The sequence below is a fragment of the Columba livia genome, chromosome 16 (assembly GCF_036013475.1).
Source record: "Columba livia isolate bColLiv1 breed racing homer chromosome 16, bColLiv1.pat.W.v2, whole genome shotgun sequence".
NCBI classification, from domain to species: domain Eukaryota; kingdom Metazoa; phylum Chordata; class Aves; order Columbiformes; family Columbidae; genus Columba; species Columba livia.
In genome coordinates, this window is record NC_088617.1 from 3,701,879 (window position 1) to 3,718,880 (window position 17,002).

Consider the following 17,002-nt stretch of genomic DNA (forward strand, 5'->3'; position numbering starts at 1 on the left):
CTCGACCCTCTCCAGTTGTCACCACTGATGACACGAATGTGTGTAACAGCAGGAGAAATGTTGCAGTTCTCCGTGATTAGTAAACCTGAAAGGTCTGTTGATAAGGTATTGTAAAGAACTCTTGTTCTTTGTTTTCTCCCAAACACAGAAACCCATCTCCGCTGATATTCCATTTGCAAGGCTGAATGCATTTTTTTTCTCCACTCCAAAATTTGCATAACACTTGGCCACTTAGAGGAGAAGAATGAACAACACCTGACATTTCTACTTTGAATTATTTAGGAATATTTGCTCACTGAGTGTATAAGGCCATCCCCAAATGACCAGCCCGCACTAGCTGTGAAAGATCACAACATTAACGGTAAGGATCCAGAGTTACAGGATATTTGTACCTCTCAGTTCTTCCAGGAATCATGGAACTGGATTTCCTTAATGGAAGATCATGTGTATTGATGGGGAAATTCCTTTCAGATCTGCACAGACATCAGGTCAAAAGTTTGTACTGGCCAAAAGTGGTTTTGCAGTTGACTAGGGCAGGCTGAAAAATAGTGGCCAGGAAAATGCATGTTCTGGAACAAAAGATGTGGTCAATGTAGCCAGATCTTACACAAATTTATGTCAGGATTAATTCCTTGGTGGCCTACAGTTATTTCCACTTTACATTGGCATAAACAATGTAGAAAATAAGGTTGCATTTCTGCCACCTACAGAACAAATACCACTGCCAGGCAGAGTAGCGCAGGTTCTTTTTACGGTTTGAACAGAAGCCTGGCTTCCTTAAAGCACAGCAATGTCAAAAATCTAGCACCAGGCTTGTCCCTATACCTTTAAGTGCTTTGCAGTAATTTCTTTCCTATAATTTTATTTCTATTTTGAATAATTCAGGAAGCCATCCAATCTCTTTTGTTCAATGAGTCAATCAGGCCACCAACAAGTCATAAGGCTGCAAGAGATGAGAGAGTTCTTCACTTCCCCCTCAATATTTTTTTTTTAACAAGGTTTATTACTTCCATTTGACAAGTTGGAAGCTGAGACACCAAAACACTAAATGACTTGGCCGAGGTCATACAGGAAATTTGGGATGGAGCACCAAACATATGATTGCTACTGGTTTCCAAGTCAGTTCTCAAACCACTGGTCATCCTTCTTAATTTCCAGTCTTTTCTGGCACTGCTACCAATTGTCTGGGCCAATGCCTCAACCACACTGTCCCTCTTTTTTTCTGCTTCTGTAAATAAAGCCAACCTCACAAGGTAAAGTACCAAAGCGATCAACAGGTACGTAGTAATTTCCTCAGCCAGTTTCACTTCTCTTTCAGTTCACAACTTGTCCACCAACAGATTTATTCCTTGCTTTCAGCACTTTACTGAATCATTTCTGTTCAAAACTGTCTGTTAGCACTTTGCACTTCAGCCTCAGACTGAACATCTTTGATCCACCCACTTCAAGATTAGACGGATGACAGAACCCAAACTTCAGATCCAAAACCATCCATGTTTTGGAGGTATATTCAAAGCCCAAGCCAGGATTTGGCTCTCAACACAGATACTCTGATCTGCCTTCAAATCTGAATACCGTGTCCTGTGACATCTCTGTTTCTAGAACAAAATCTTGTGTTCCTATCTCTGTGAGAGCTCTTGGCCTCGACGTGCCTCAGTGCACCTTGTGTGGGAAATGACACCTACTGATCCTCTCAAACTTCATTCAGAGAGTGTTCACATGCGATGTGTTGGGTTTTTTTAATGATTGGTCGGTTGCTACTTACCTGGAGGCCTAAGAGAATTTTGTGTTTTGACAGAAGTGTGCAAGAAATTCCAATTTTCCATGTTGTTCTCATGCTCTCCCTCTTGCTTGTTGTCCACACGGGGTGTGCAGCTGCTTCCCACTTCCTAGAAATCAAATCGCTACCACTCCTCCCCATTTCTCTCCTGTCCCCACATGATGAGAACATTGCATTTTATTTCCCAACCCCATGGATGGGAAAGTCAGGGCAAACTGGGTACTGTGGTCTTCTGCATTAACAGCACTTTGGTGGCAATTCGCTCTTTCCAGGGAAATATTCGAGATTGATTCACCACAAAGCATCCAACCATAACAACTCAGTAATTTTAGGGCCTAAGGAAAAAATGTAACAAGATGTTAGAAAATTTTGGTTTGGGATAATTAGGAGTTGTTTATATCCTTGTGCTGTTGGTTATGTTGTCATATACCACCATTACGGGTGTCCTCAGGAACAGGATTATTTTTACTGGGAAACAAAGCCTCCGTTTTAACCACTTAAATGCTGGTTAATGTAGCTGATAAATGGGAGGAAAAATACTCCCCTGCTCTTACTGGTTCTATCAGATGCTCAAAAATCATAGTGATGAGGGTTGGATAAGTAGATAGATGGATAAATGAAACATATTCTAAGTTTTACAATAAAACTATCAAGGGCACTGAAGTTTTCCTTTAGAGCATTTAGGACAGAGCCTCCCCACTGCACAGCAGAACACAGCTCTTGCTTTTCCTGGATTTGATCTTTCTGTGCATTCAGATCATATCCAGCTTTCCAAGCTGGATCCTCCTCGGGTTTTATACCCTCCAATTATTTCTGTATGATTCTGGAATTCACATCTCTGGCTCGTGGTTTTTCCCTGGCTCACTGGAATGCCAGGGCTACCCATGAAGTCCAGTGGATGCTGCTTGTGATGGAAATGTGTTGTGTAAGATACGGGGCTTGACAGCACTGATTCTCCTCAGGTTCCCTGTGACAGCTGGAACTGGTATTTCCTACTGTCCCACTGGAGAGGGGCTGAGAGAGGCTTAATGTTCTTTACAGTACTTTGACAGTTAAAACTAAGTATAAATTACAATTGCACTCATAAGACTCTCTTAGATTTCCAGAGTAGCACATGAAAGCTCTCATGTGAGCTTTTTCGCTTGTGGGGGTTGGTTTGTTTGCTTTTAATTTTTGTAACGGCCCTGTCAACAATATGAATATTAAGTTCTAAAGTTTTGTACCGAATTTCACCCTCTATGAGGTTTTCAGCAGTAATTTCCCTTCGATTTCTTGGGAGCTGGGACCTGGAAAGCTGCAAGCTAGATACACGCTGTCGAAAGAATGCATTGTTTGCATCCAGAATTTTTGTAACATCTAATTTAAAGTGCATCTTGAAATTTTGGGGGAAGAAAAACCGAACAACTGTAAACAGGAAAATGAGCCATTTCCTTAGCCTGAACCTGCATGAATTAATGGTAAAGCGTTGATCTCTAAGCTTGCAGTTTCTGAACCATAAAATCTGTTTATTTCACCCCATAAAAGAACGTTTTAACTTATATGGCTATTTAAGTTTAAAAGCTATCAGAGAAGTGGGTGGGGAGAGGAGAAGAAGCTTGAATCAGTAATTCAAGCTTGCAATACAATCTTCATCTGCTGCATAGCTTGCATAGAAATCCCCTTCAATGTGGATTTTCTGTGATTGTAGCAGTCCCACCATACAAGAAATATACAGTATATATTTCCAACATTATCCATAATTGTAGTAAAGCTTATAAAACAGCCCATTCCTTGTGTGTTCCTGGTGATTGGCTATAACTAGATATTCTTAAGTATGCATTTAAAAAAGGAAAAATATAACAAGAGCTGGCAGAAACTGGCATCTGCAGTGACTTTCCAAAGGGAATTGGGGAGGAGGTCTTTATTATGTTCTTACTGCTGGAAAAGCAACATCTTTGATGGAAAACCTACTAGCCTGCCTACCTACTGTTTCTCTTATGCCTGAATTTCAGGGATTTTTGTGTTTCCTTTACAGATTAAAAGTGCTGGGGCTAAAACTGAGTTGATCGTTGCATGGGCATGTGACAAAGAGGGACAACTGTGGACAGGGCAGGGATGGAGGAAGCCTGGGTCCTGCTGCAGTGTCTGCCCTGCTATGCTCTGGCTTTTTGCACCTGGAAGAAAGCAGAGAGGGGCTTGTGCTGCTTCAAACGTCAGGTGGGTGTTTGTCCTTCCTCCCAGGAGAGAGCACAGGGAGGGAAGGCTCCTTGCACAGGCTGTTTGCAAAGTAGTAGCCTTGCTACAGCAGTCACCTGCAGTGAAAGGGAAGAGAGATTTTGATTCTCTCTCTGCAAAATTGATAGAAAGTTGTCAATGCTTTGGGAGGCTGTGCTTCACCTGAGCTGTGCAGGCCCCTTCTGTACCAACTATCCCTGAACTCGCAGTACCCTTGCTAAAAATAGTTCAAAGCGTAACTGTGAGTTCCCTGAACTGTGATCCTACCAGTTCTGTATTATTTGACTCACCATTCCTTTGAAAGTATTCATCTTTCCCCTCGTAAAACTTAAATCGGCTCATTCCTTGGTCCAAGAGTTGACATCATTATGATGTTACATCCTATGTAATGGTGTGAGACCTGGAAAAGCGTTCACAGCAAAACCACGCAGTGAATTGAATTTGCAGTGCCTCAAACCTTGCTTGAATCTAATCCCCCTCCTGCCCTCTGCATTTGTTAATACTCGTACTTCTAAAACCTGTGTGATTCCTTGGAAATACCCCCCAGTAACACAGCAGCATGTTGCTGAGGATCCGTCAAGGGTCTCTTTAATGTTCTCACTACTCTTTCCATGACCCCATTTCTTTTACAATATTTGTGAGAGCAAAAGTGATTGTTTTACCAAATTAAGCTAGTTTTCTTGCCAGGAACAGTGGCTAGGATCTTGTTGACAGATTTGGAAAAGATTATTCTTTCAATACATTTTGAGTGCATTTTTTAAGGATGTCTGCCATGTACTGTTTCCAGACTCAGACCACATTTGACTGTTTAATATTATACAGTGACAGGGACAAATTAGCACCTTTCATTTTCCTATCAAAATTAACACATCCCAAGAAGACATTTCAAGACCTACAGATCTCTTATTTAGAAATACATGTAGGAAAGTACTTAAAATATGTTGAATTCACCATCTTGGCCTGAATAAAGTTTGAGAGTTTTGTTATTGATGTCAGAGGCCTCAGAATTTGACTTAGGTGTGTTTGGAGTTACCTTTTCCCTCATGTATCTTAGATTATGATTTTTTCTTTTTGATTGCAGGCTCTTTTCACAGTCTACTCTGAACCCCACGTCTCATCCCTTTACTTGAGAGAGCTTTTTCACGGGCATGAGAAGGTTTGGTTTGTGGTTTTGTTTGTTTGTTTGGGTTTTGTTTGCTTGTTTATATCCCCCTTTCATGCATAACTTGGCCTCTGGGTTTGTTTGTTCTTCCATCTTGCTCTGAAGCATCTGGAATTGGCCACAGCTGGAAATGGGCTAACGGGCCGGGCGCATAGATGCTTCTGGGGGGAGTGAGAAGCTCCTCAGGCTCCTGGCTGGTGTTTATTGCCCCTGGTCACATTGCTAGGGATCACTGCAACTTGCTTTACTGTTGTGCCCCTCTGTAGTGAAGGACACAGCTCACTCCCAAGGCACTGGTAGTGTTCGAGGTTTTTAGTCTTTTGTGCAAATAGTCTGAGGTTTGTTAGAAGCTGTTGGGGGCTCCTGGATGGCTTGTGTTTAGGTGGGTGTTGAAGCTCTGAGTTCAGCATCACGCTTGCTGTGAGGGCAGGGGCTGGGATGATCCAGGCAGTGCTCCTCGCTGTACGTTGCCATGGTCTTGGGGGATGTGATGCTGTATAGGACCATTTTTTGCTGTCACATGAAATTACTCTTTTGTGCTCATTGAAGCTGCTGTGCAATGTAGGTACATGAAGATTCCTATTCTTTCTCCCAGTTTTGGTCCATGCAGATACCTTGGGTCGACAGAAGAGAGAACATGAGCCCATGTCACTATGTCTGTGTATTTCACTTTTCTGTCTGAGAATATTAAGGCCAGATTCTCATTTATACTAAGCCCATTTGCAATATTCTGGCAACATAAAGATGCCTTAGCAGGAATGTAGATTAAAGCCTCTTTATACTTTTAATAGTGTTTGTAGTTTCACTTGGCTGCAGTACAGGAATGACACATGTCTATACAAACGGCATTTGCCATCCTGTTGATGGCTGCTGATATTCTCTGTGCCTCTACCCCCTCACTAACTAAACCGTGAGTCTGCTGCAGTCCCAGCTTTCCGGTCTCCTTAAAATGTGCTGTTTTCTTGAAACTTTTAAGCCAGTATTTAAGATTAAAGTAGTTTTTCTGTAGTTTCTTCACCATGCGATGACCCTGTATGTGTCTGCGTGCATCTCCACTAAATGTTCAGTTCTGCAATGCCCAGACAGATTATTCTTACCATGTATGTTGCTTAAACTGGGGAGAAAGGTTCTTCATCTCAGTATGGCTTGTACAATGCAGAGGACCCTTTCTTGTTCGGATTAAGAAAAAAATCTGTTCGGACAAAACCTCTGTTTTGGGTTCTTGGAGCAAGGGCCTCACGTATTTTACATTAAAGCTGGGAAGATTTTACACGTCCTGGTCCATTTTCATTTCTAAATATTAAGATCTTGTGTGCCAGTGCCGGATCTTTCAAATGGGAGGAGTTGCCCTAGCTAATCCTACGGGGTTGCTGCAAACCTGAAGAATATTTAAAAGTCCAACAGTTTAAAGAGCAGTTTAAAGGGACTCAAAGTACAAGGCATGCAGAGAAACTGTGTGTGAACTTTATAGACTTAGGAAAAAAATGTCAATATCAGCATATACCTAATATATTTCAGAGAAAATACTGCTTTTGTAGTTTCTGAAAGCATGTTATAAACATTTTGTTATGTCCACGGTTGTATTCTGACTGTGAGGTCTTGCGCTAAATTACCACGTGTTCAACAGTGCAGGGCTCAGAAAAGCCACAAAAAGAAGCCTCCAAGACAAATCCAGAGGGAGTTTTTGTTTGTTAGAGCTGTCTGGTTTAGTTTGGTTTATTTTTTAAATAAATGTTTAGTAAGTGATGACTGTGAATTGCATAACCTTGAGACTGCCATAGAGAGAAAAGCAATGCTATTCCCTCTCATGGAAACCCGGGGCTCGCCAGTGGTTTACGGCTCCCATTCTTTCCTCTTCAAGGTCATGAGAACCTGTTTGTGGTCTAGGACTGACTGTTAACTTGTCAGAGTTTCAGTCCTTATCAATTTTAAATAGGGAAAATTACAGAGAGAATTGAAGGAAGAGAAATGTCTCTAGCAAACAAAAATGGCAGTATTTGGAGCTGCTAAGGAGACTGAGATCTTAAAATAACTTATGTAGGGGTGAAAGCTTAAGGGTCTCAGTGCAGGTGAAACAGTGTAAGACTTATGAAATGCAAATATTTATAAGATTCTGTAATACAGTAAATGGATTCTTAAAAACTAAGAGATTAATAGCCTCCCCTTGTATAATAAAGAATGTGACAGTGCTCTGCAAACCTTCAGAGACCAGAACATATAGCACAATAGCATTTCTGGAGAAAGCTCTTATCTCCTTTGCACTCTTAAGTCCTCCTTATATTCTTCCCGTAGATGGTGTGAGTCTTCACTGCAACACTTTGTATCCAGACCAGCTGCTCACTAAGTTTCTGCTTCCAAATCTCATCTGAAAGTATATTTTTCTGCATTTCTAGATTAAGTACTCTTCCTGTGTTGATAGGTGACTCTGAAGGAATTTTCTGAGTGACTGATAAGATACATCTACCCTTTTTGGGAGCAGCTTGCATGAGGAGCATTGTACAGTTGAATGGGGCTGTTAGAATTTAATCTGGTTCTGTCACCGGAGCTCAGCCGTCACGGGTTGTTTACTTATCACACTGTGCTGCTATTTTCTGAAGGATAAAATATTTCACACTCAAACAAACTCATAATTCAAGAAGAAAGAACTCAAGCGTCATCTGAATATCGGTTGCCCTCTATGTGGAAGAGGGAGCCGCTTGCTAAGATAGAGGCTTCTCGTGAGCCATCATTAGTTCCTTGCTTACTGTGGTCTGGCAGTGCCCGGGCTGCCGAGCTCAAAGCTGATGACAGGGGAGATGATAAAGTGTCTGCTGAAGCTGTACATGGCTGCGGGTCACTGCCTGGAAATGTGAGAACAAAATGGGTCTGAGCGCTAATGACTTTCAGGTGTGCACGCCAGGGCCTGTCAGGGCAGTCAAGGAATTAGCGCTTGGCACAAGGCACAGACCTCTTGGCTGCCAAGTTAAACATAAATGGGGCCTCATGTAAATAAACAAGGGCAAAGCGAGCTTTTACTCACACGAGATTGTATATCAACCTCATACGCACGCACCGAGCCCATCGCAACACCCAACAGCCCGGTCCCAGTCCACTGAGGCACGGCTGGATGTTACAGCTGTGGAAAGCGGGGGTGCGGGGAGCTCCCCAGCACCATTTCTCATTGTCAGACAAAGGGGAGAGGCCTTGCTAGCGGCTGTTAAATCTGCTGGAGCTGCTCTTTTCTTTGCTTCCTTTCTTATGCAGATGGACCACTGCTTAACCTTGTAGCATCTTACCTTCCTTACCTTGGAAATGATCTCCCAGGCTGAGTCCCCTTGCAGCCCACCACCTCCCCTCTCGTATTCCCAGTCCTCTCTGATGCACACCAAGATTAAATTCCTGCTTTGGCCTGGATTATGTTTTCCAGGCCAATATATTATGCCACCTTCAGACTCCCCTCCCTGCCCCATCTGGCTTCCATCCTACCCCCATAAAGATTATTAATATAGCCTGTTTCCAAACGATTTATTAGCAGGGGCCAAACTGGTGCCATTTCCCATTTTAGTAGAGCACTGAAAATAATCCTGAGGAGTGTGCCCAGCTATAAAAATGTACTTATACTGTCATATTTGCAGTTTCAAACATGCACCACTTGATAGTCTCAGAAGTGCTGTTTAATTGGGTTTTATGGGTTCTAATTAATTATACCATGTAAAAAAATTACTTGTCCCATTACAGCTCTCTGTGGTTTACTCTGAAGAGCAATGTAATTTTGAGATAAATTGTCCTTCTCTATTCCCCTGCCCCCCCTTTTCCCAGCAAGTTTCAGGAAGGTTTAATTCTCCTTAAACCCAGGAAAGAGAAGCTGAGAGAAATCTACATTTTGTTCAGGGGACACAAGTTTTCCCAGTACCCATAAACAGCTTTAAATGTGACTCAAAGTGGTTCCATGTGCTTTCTGATGAATCAGGTTGGTGAAATTATGAATAATCCTGCAGCTTTCCAGAGCTCAGGTCTGTGTTAGCTGTGATTTTGCAAATAATTGAATGTGTTTGCAGCTTTATATGCTGCTGATTATTTCCTCTAATTACACAGAGGTAACAGTAAAGGAAGCTGAGTGTGTGTGCAGGTTTTTTGCTAGATGAAGGTCTAGACTGATATTTCTCTCCATGACACTGTATGAAAATAGTGTGTTATAGGATCTGGCTGCCTTTATGGCATTTTGGTGTGACTAGCAGGAGAGGAAACATCTCAAGTTAACTTTCTATCCTGTATTGCAGAATCATGAAGCCTGGATTACTCAAACAAATTCTGGACCAGTCTTCTGACTTTTAAATGCTTCCTGGAACGACTTTGTGAAAAATGAGCAGCCAAGCAGGTACACTCGTGATTGTTTAAAATATACTCTTATATTACATCCATCACTGTAATAAATTGGGTCTCATGAGGCAAGGCATGAAATATAGTGGAACTGAAGTAGACAAGCATTATATCTTATGATCTATGACTTTATCTGGAAATCAGGGAGTCAAAGTATCAATTAATGAGAAAAAACAGGGCAAAGAGCCATCCTTATTTTTCCTTATATAGATGAATGTTAATTATTTCAGAAATGTCACGTCACACTTCAATGTTGTAAAGCTTTTGTGTGTGCCAGATACCCCCAAAACTACACAACCCTAGGAGGGACATGTGGTGGAATGTCCCAGGTCACTGGTATTACTCGTAGCACCAGAAGGTTTCAGTTGCTAATGTGATGAGCTTTCACTGGATCAAAAAGTTTGTTAGTCATGCTTCACTGATTTGCTTATTTTATAAAATAAATAGCCAACATGTCAGGTGCTGGAAACTTGGACCCTCCTGGGTGTCCAGATCAGTCTGCTTCATCCTCTGGAACAGAAGCAGCAAAAGATGCCAAAACTAAAACATCATCACAGTCACACACATTACTCATCAATCTGAAAAGTAACAAGATTAATACTAAGAACAGTTTTTATAAAGTAATCCTCTCCTGTAGTAAAATGAGTTAATAGAATTTTTAGTACATGTCTCTAGTTAGTTATGTTAACAGTAACTAAAACCTGCAGCGTTTTTATGGAATGAGTTAGCAAAACAGAGCCCAAACCTGAATAAACCTGAAAATCTCCATGCAGTGTTTGGGTAAACCCAAACAAACCTGAGTATCTGGGTGTTTGCACAGTGTTTGTGTTTGCTTTTACAGCTTCGGGAAAACATTTGTGGACAGAAAACAATGTAAAACTTGCTCTTCTTCTGCGATTTTCATCATCCAGAGATTTAAATGAGTGGGATCTGCTCTTTTCGTGCTATTCTGTCCTCATAAATTACTCCTGGAGGCATTAAAAGGGCTTGTGAAAAACACAGTAATAAATACGCAAAGCACAAATACAAATGCTGCAAACTGCTCACAGTGCTGTGGCAGCAGCTCTGCTCTTAATTTATTGAGCCAAACCGATGAGGGACCTCAATACCTGTGTGCGGAGCCTCATTTCACACCGCTGAAACCGATGCTAAAAATCCCATTGACTTTTATAACAGTATCCTGATTGCTCGGGAGCTGACCAAGTTACTTTGCTTATTGCAGAGGAGCAGAGGAATAAGGAAAATGAAGGGAGAGAAGAAATATCAGCTGCAGAAGGATCCTTTTGCTGGTGTCACCTGCAGCAGCTCCCTGCCCAGGGCGGACTGTGGCTCTGGGCAGGAGCGGAGAGGTTGTGTAACGGAGCCGAGCTCTGCCAGGTCCTTTCTCCTGACACATCCCAGACCACAACTATGGCCCCTGCATCTGAGGAGAGAAGCAGCAGGGGCCGGCGTGAATCACGGCCCTCCTGACAGGGGAATTCCTCGCTGGCTGCTGGCAGCCGCGGGCTGAGCGGTTTCCACTGCCCAAGCATTACAGAAAGAGCCGTTCTCTGCTGAGTATTTCATTCCGATTTCTCACCTCCCTTCAAAATAGAAGATCCTGACACAGGGTTTTTTTTGATGGAAGGGTTCTCATGCAGTTCTTCTGACTGATTCTTTGTGAACGAGAAGCCCAGGTTCACAGCAAGCCCCAGGGTATCCTGCAAAGGAACTGAGTCAAGTTCTGTTTTGCACTCTGCTTATCCCCCTTAATAAGAAAACACAGAACAAACTATCAGTCAGTGGAACAGACAAACTGCCCAGCTTTCCATGGCATTTAATGCCTGGTTAGCCCAAACCTTGGTTTGATCTCTTACAAGACCCCTGTGTGTGCCCACAGGTGCTGTCATCCAGGCTGGGGGCAGCAGATGTGCTGGGCTGGCACAGCTCTGCCCGCCGGAGTCAGCACAGTGGGATGGGAAACAACGGAGCTGCCGCCCCTCGTTTCACCCATTAGAGCTGGTTCCTTTAGATGAAAAGTGCTTGGATCTTTTTTCACAGATATATGAAGCGAGGAGGGGCTGCGGATGGGGGAGAACAGGGCTGCACCCCTCGCTCTGCTTATGTCAGGCAGTAACAGCATCTGGAAAATGAGGATACCTTCCCTGGTATCACTGTAATGAAAATCACACCTAGCACATTTAATAAGTTCTTAATTATTACAAAATTGATATGCTACTGCACTGGTATTATAGGAAGAACTGGTGATGTACCTGTACCTAAGATTGCTTCCTTATTTCCTTGCAACCCTGTCAAATCTGAACAGCCACTTTGAAATTTCCTATTCTGCTATCAGCTCTGGCTGATTTATTTACAACAATTTAAACCCAACACAAAATTTCAAGGGGAATTTGAAAGTTTGAGGCAAGGGTGCTCTCCTGATTCAGAAGGAAAGGAAATCATGGAATAACTGAAGTTCCTGCATACTGGAAATTGGGAGTGCTGCCTCTGTGTAGTCCTTCAGCAGTGAACGTTGCAAAATAGAAGTGGTCCTGATTCACCCAAGCGAGTATATCCTGATTCCCTGAAACAGAAGGACAGGGGAAAAATGCTAAACTGAAAACTGCGGCAGATTTTGATCACCTCTAGTTTCAGCTTGAAAACTTGAAGCATTTTGGCTTTGTATTCCACGCCAGGTCCCTTTTCCAGTTTTTGGAAAATGTCAGCCAATATCACTTAGGAACAGGAATATAAATATATAAAAATTTATGTCATTACACGTAACATTTTTATCTTCTATATTACATTTATTTTCTATATGCTTGTATAAATATATATGTGGGTTATATATAAAAATGTGTTCTCCTTGAAAAGCTTATTTTTTAGAAAAGGGTGTCAGGAAATAATGAAATTAGGGTTTCCTGCAGAGCGTTTATTTGGCTTCCTTTGTACATGTGTTTGGTATAGTCATTAATTACGTGCCCATGTACTGTATTTATCAGAAGACCCTGGTCTTGTTTGGTTCAGAAGGTGGAGCAGCTCAGGAGATGAGTCCGGAGGAGGAAGGTGGGATCTGATGGACTTTGTATTTGGTGTAGAAGCTGGGAGAAGTGTAGTAAGAGGCAGGGAATTGAGAAGAAAATGGGCAGTCTCAAGACTAAGGCAACTGGATACTGCAAAACTCTCTAAGCAGTCTTGGAGAAGTCGATTTAAATGAAATTCTTCCCAACTGGCTATTAATTTTATTTTGTTTTCTGTGTTCCTATTTGCAGAATTCATTGCCAGTGGTATTTCTCCTGACATATGATTCTGCACAACGTTAAACATTCTGAGAAATCAATTCCCAGACATGTCGGTTTGGGTACCCACCGTTAGCAGGACGGTTTGACCTGCATCTCCTTGCGTTTCAGTTTCCCATCTGTTAAACACGAATAATAATATCCTCTCGTCTTAAAAGAAATTAACGTTTCAAAGCACTCACATGCCATACTGATAAGAACCCTAGAAAAGCTCACAAGAAAATGAGCCATTGTGTCTTCCAAGCAGGTTTGAAATAGTATGTGGTAAATAAGGCTTAAGCCACATGCTGAATAATGATGCTGTAACAAAACATTGAATATCTGCTGAAGTGAGCACTGGCCATCCTGAGGTAGATTATGGTGGAAAACAAGGCATAATCCTGTATTTAAAGTATGAATCATAATGCAGATGAATAATTTTTTATGGTTAACTTTAGTTTTGACATTTTGATCACTTGGTTTTGCAGATATAAATGATGCATGTGCAAAAGGATACCTGTGCCAAAGAAAAGAAACAAAATCTGAGTTCCAAAATGCTTGTTGTTCAAAAAATATGCAGGATCTTAATTCTTATCTCTGTAGTTAAGATGCTTCTTGGTGCTGGGTGGGTTTTGGAGAGCAGAAGACATTGCAGCTTATATTATTTGGGAAACAGCTTTCAAGAAAATGTGAAACTGTAGCTTGTTGCCTCTCCTTTGTTTTTAACAGATGGGAAAGCTGGTAGTGGAAATAGTTTTGAAATTAGTACATAGACTTGCACACACCTGGATGTGCTCCTGCAATATTTGCATGGGGCATTACAGTACATTCTGTTATTAACACTTCTTCCTATGGCTCGTGGAAGAGGAAACTCCTAGATTCTGTAGCAATCAAGCGTATAGCTTTCACAGAGCTAGACAGACTACTTATTAAAGATAAGAGTATTTTGGCACAAGAACAAATGGGTATTAATTGGCTATGAATAAATTCAGTCTGAGAAATAAATGAAGTTTTTTAGCCACCACAGCAACAGGATTCTTGGGTGGCTTCACAAGTGGGAAGAAATATGGAGCTTCCTCATTCCCTCCCATGGTGTCTGATGAAGATAAAGAAGAGGCTTGCAGATCTGAAGACCTGTTTGAGAGCAGACTGGGTTTAAGGACCTAGGAAGTTTGTTTCTAGTCCTGTATTTGCCTTTTCCTGTTCCTAAAAACAGCCCTCACGAGGTGAACACTCACCTTCTGCATTTCGCATATGGAGAAACTGACTCCTAGAGGGATGAAAAGATAAATTCGATCTCCTCAACTTAATGAGGATCTCCTCAACTTGATGAGGACTCATTAGCAGAACAAGGAATCAGAAAGGCGTCTTTCCAAATGACACAGGCCATAGTAATGAAAGAGTGAAGCACTCTGCCTGCCTGTGCCCCCCTACAAACCCTTCCCAGCCCTCTGAAGGACGGAGAACATCCACGGAACTGGGGTCTGCCATGGTGCAGTGGTGTGGGTTTATTCCGTGTTTATCCTCCTGTTCCTTATTCTCTGCTGTTTACAAAGTAGGGCTTTGCTGATAAAGGATCCCTTTGCAGACACAAAGAAGAGAGGAACAATTCCAGGGCACTTTGCAAGTCACTGAGAACAAAACGATTGTTGCCCCTGCACCTTGTGAGTGGTGTAAAGCCTCTCTGATTGCTTCCCCATCAGCAGGAGGCGGCTTGGGGTGAACCATTCCTGCTGGTTTGCCACTATTAAGGTCCAGCAGTACCTTGATATTTCCTCACTGGCAATAATTTGTAGGATTAAATACTTCAAGCCACTCTAAAATTAGTTCCAAGAGGCACTTTGTGCTTTCATTTCAGAGCTCTCATGAGCCTTTCCTGCTTTGTAAGTCTGCTCCAGCTAATTACCTGATGGTTACAGTGCCCTAGAAGATTTCAAATATATCTGTCTTTTCCGCTAGCCTAAAGACACGAGTGGGATTACAGTGTAGAACTTGTACCAGGAGTGTTTGCCAAACACCGTCACTAGCTCAGAACGCTTCATGAGATGGGCAAATAAACTACTGCAGACAAAATTACCTTTGTCCAGTGGCTCCATCCAAGATTCAAAGCAAACTTATTTTTGAGCCTTTAAAAACATCTCAGAAACCTATTGAAAGAAATGCTTTTGTGTTTGAAGCCCTCTACATCTGTCTGATCCATTAGAGAGGCTGCAGAATCAGAGCAGATGTTTTCCACAGGTCTTCCTTCAGTGCTGTGGTTTCAGAGTTTGCAAGGTGTATTTCATATTTTATTTTGAGATGACCTGTAGTGTGTGATGCTACTGTCTGTCCTATGCAGAGTAATTTTGAGAGGAGAGAGAAATCTTATCACATCAAAAAAGCAGAGCTTGAAGAAGGCTGTGGGTCCCTCAGTCTGCAAAAATCCACTTGTAGTGTTATCTGCCCCTTGAGGATATATTTCACTCTACTTGGTGTTTCTGGCCACCTTTGTTGTCTCATGCTGGCTATGACCATGCTATGATCCTTCCTGTTTCCTTCTCATCCTTTCCTGATCCCTTTGAGATCCACTTTCTGAATGTATACATGAATCATTTATAAAATACCTTACTTTTGATTTTACAGGCTTATCTTTTTCACCTGGCACCATGCCCCAAAGAAACTACCTTTCTCTCATACTTTCCAGGGTCACCAATGCCATTAGCATCTTTTAAAACCTGCTTGCTCATTGCTTCTGAGGCATCAAGGCAGGCACAGCTATATCCACCAGTTTCCAGCCTGACTTTTTTGGGTTTGGTGTTCGCGTTGTTAAACCCATGGCGATTTGAAACCCATTGAGTGCATCCCAGTACCAGTAGCAAATATTTTTACTCTTTGAGCCATGACTGAAAAAACTGAAATTGTTCCCATATTTGCTCTTAATAAAAGATGTCCATCAGTTTCAGCTAGATATTCAGTGAAGACATCTACTACTGTTGTCCAGTGTTTCTTCTAGAAAGAGCAGCTCACCAGCCATTGCTGTGAACCTCCAGCACAGCGTCACAGTATATATTTTTCAAATAGCATATAGCACAGTGTATGTTTTTCAAATACAGTGATCTAATATGAAACTTCTGAATTGTAAATACTAATTGTAAATAGTGAGTCCCTGATCCCAGTCCAATAGCAGGGCTTCAACATGATTTTCAATGTTTACACTTAGTCGTGATGTTTGTAAACCCTGTTCTAAGACTCAGACACAACTTCCTTTGAAGTCAATGGGGAGTTTCAGCCTCGACTTCCACAGCAGAAGGGTTGGGTTCTTTGTTCTTTTGTCTAGTGCAATTTGTGAGTAATTGCTACCATCCAAGTGATGGGCTGGATTTTCTAGCTTGTTTCCAAACTCTGCTCCTTCTGAGACCGGACTCCTCTTCTGCCTTTCCCAAAACAAAACGCTGAAGGAGCGTGGATAGAGGAAATCCATTCAAACCGCGTAAACAGCTCGTGAGGGTAGGCCAGCAGGATTCATTCATGCTCATTCAGCCCAGGCTGGCTGGTTTGATTCCAGTTGGAGCACTCTCTTCATTACAGGCCCCCTGGGGAATGTTAATCTGTACAGTATAAACATCCATAAACATCTACTAAATCATTACACTTCAGCTGCCCCATAAACACTCCTGAATGCTTTCCTTAGGCAGCACTGGTTGGGTGACGTGTGGCTTTTTGGAATGGGTTTATGGGTGTTTGGCATCGGTAGAAATATGGGGAGAGGGCATGAGAGGTTAAATAACATTGTTTAAGTTCCATGACTTATTTAGGATAAAGACAGAAGCTGTTTGTGAAGGATTAAAATGGGTCTAGCTGGTAGATGTTGAGGAAAAGCCCAGACTGTAGAGGGACTAGGACAGCCTTTCAGCTTTGCACACTGGATTTTAGTGATGCCATTGCCATGAACATCACAAAATGCACTTATCAGTAGTGCACTTGACGTTTGTGGACCAAGGTAATACATCATTATTAATCTATGGCTGTAACACTAGCTGCCTCCGAAAGAACTGCCTGATGCAAGGGAAAAACGTAGACATAACTTCTGAAAACTGAGCCAGGACTAACAAAACCCACACAACTGCAATCAGCCAGGCCACAGGCTCAGGGCTGGCTTGTACACACTTACAAGACGTGTGAATATGTATATATCAGCAAAAATAAGTACATTCATGCACCAAAATGAGCGTGTATGTATATTTGCATCTG

The 17,002-nt window shown here is 42.0% G+C and overlaps 1 long non-coding RNA gene across 1 annotated transcript in view; it reads left to right on the forward strand.

Moving 5' to 3' along the window:
* Window positions 1–17,002, forward strand: part of LOC135575561 (uncharacterized) — a 199,049-nt gene that overhangs the window by 169,212 nt on the left and 12,835 nt on the right. Inside the window, exons 10-13 of the long non-coding RNA XR_010466536.1 lie at window positions 149–361; window positions 3,795–3,976; window positions 5,076–5,150; window positions 9,416–9,513. This is a non-coding gene — a long non-coding RNA (uncharacterized LOC135575561). The remainder of the gene's footprint in view (window positions 1–148; window positions 362–3,794; window positions 3,977–5,075; window positions 5,151–9,415; window positions 9,514–17,002) is intronic.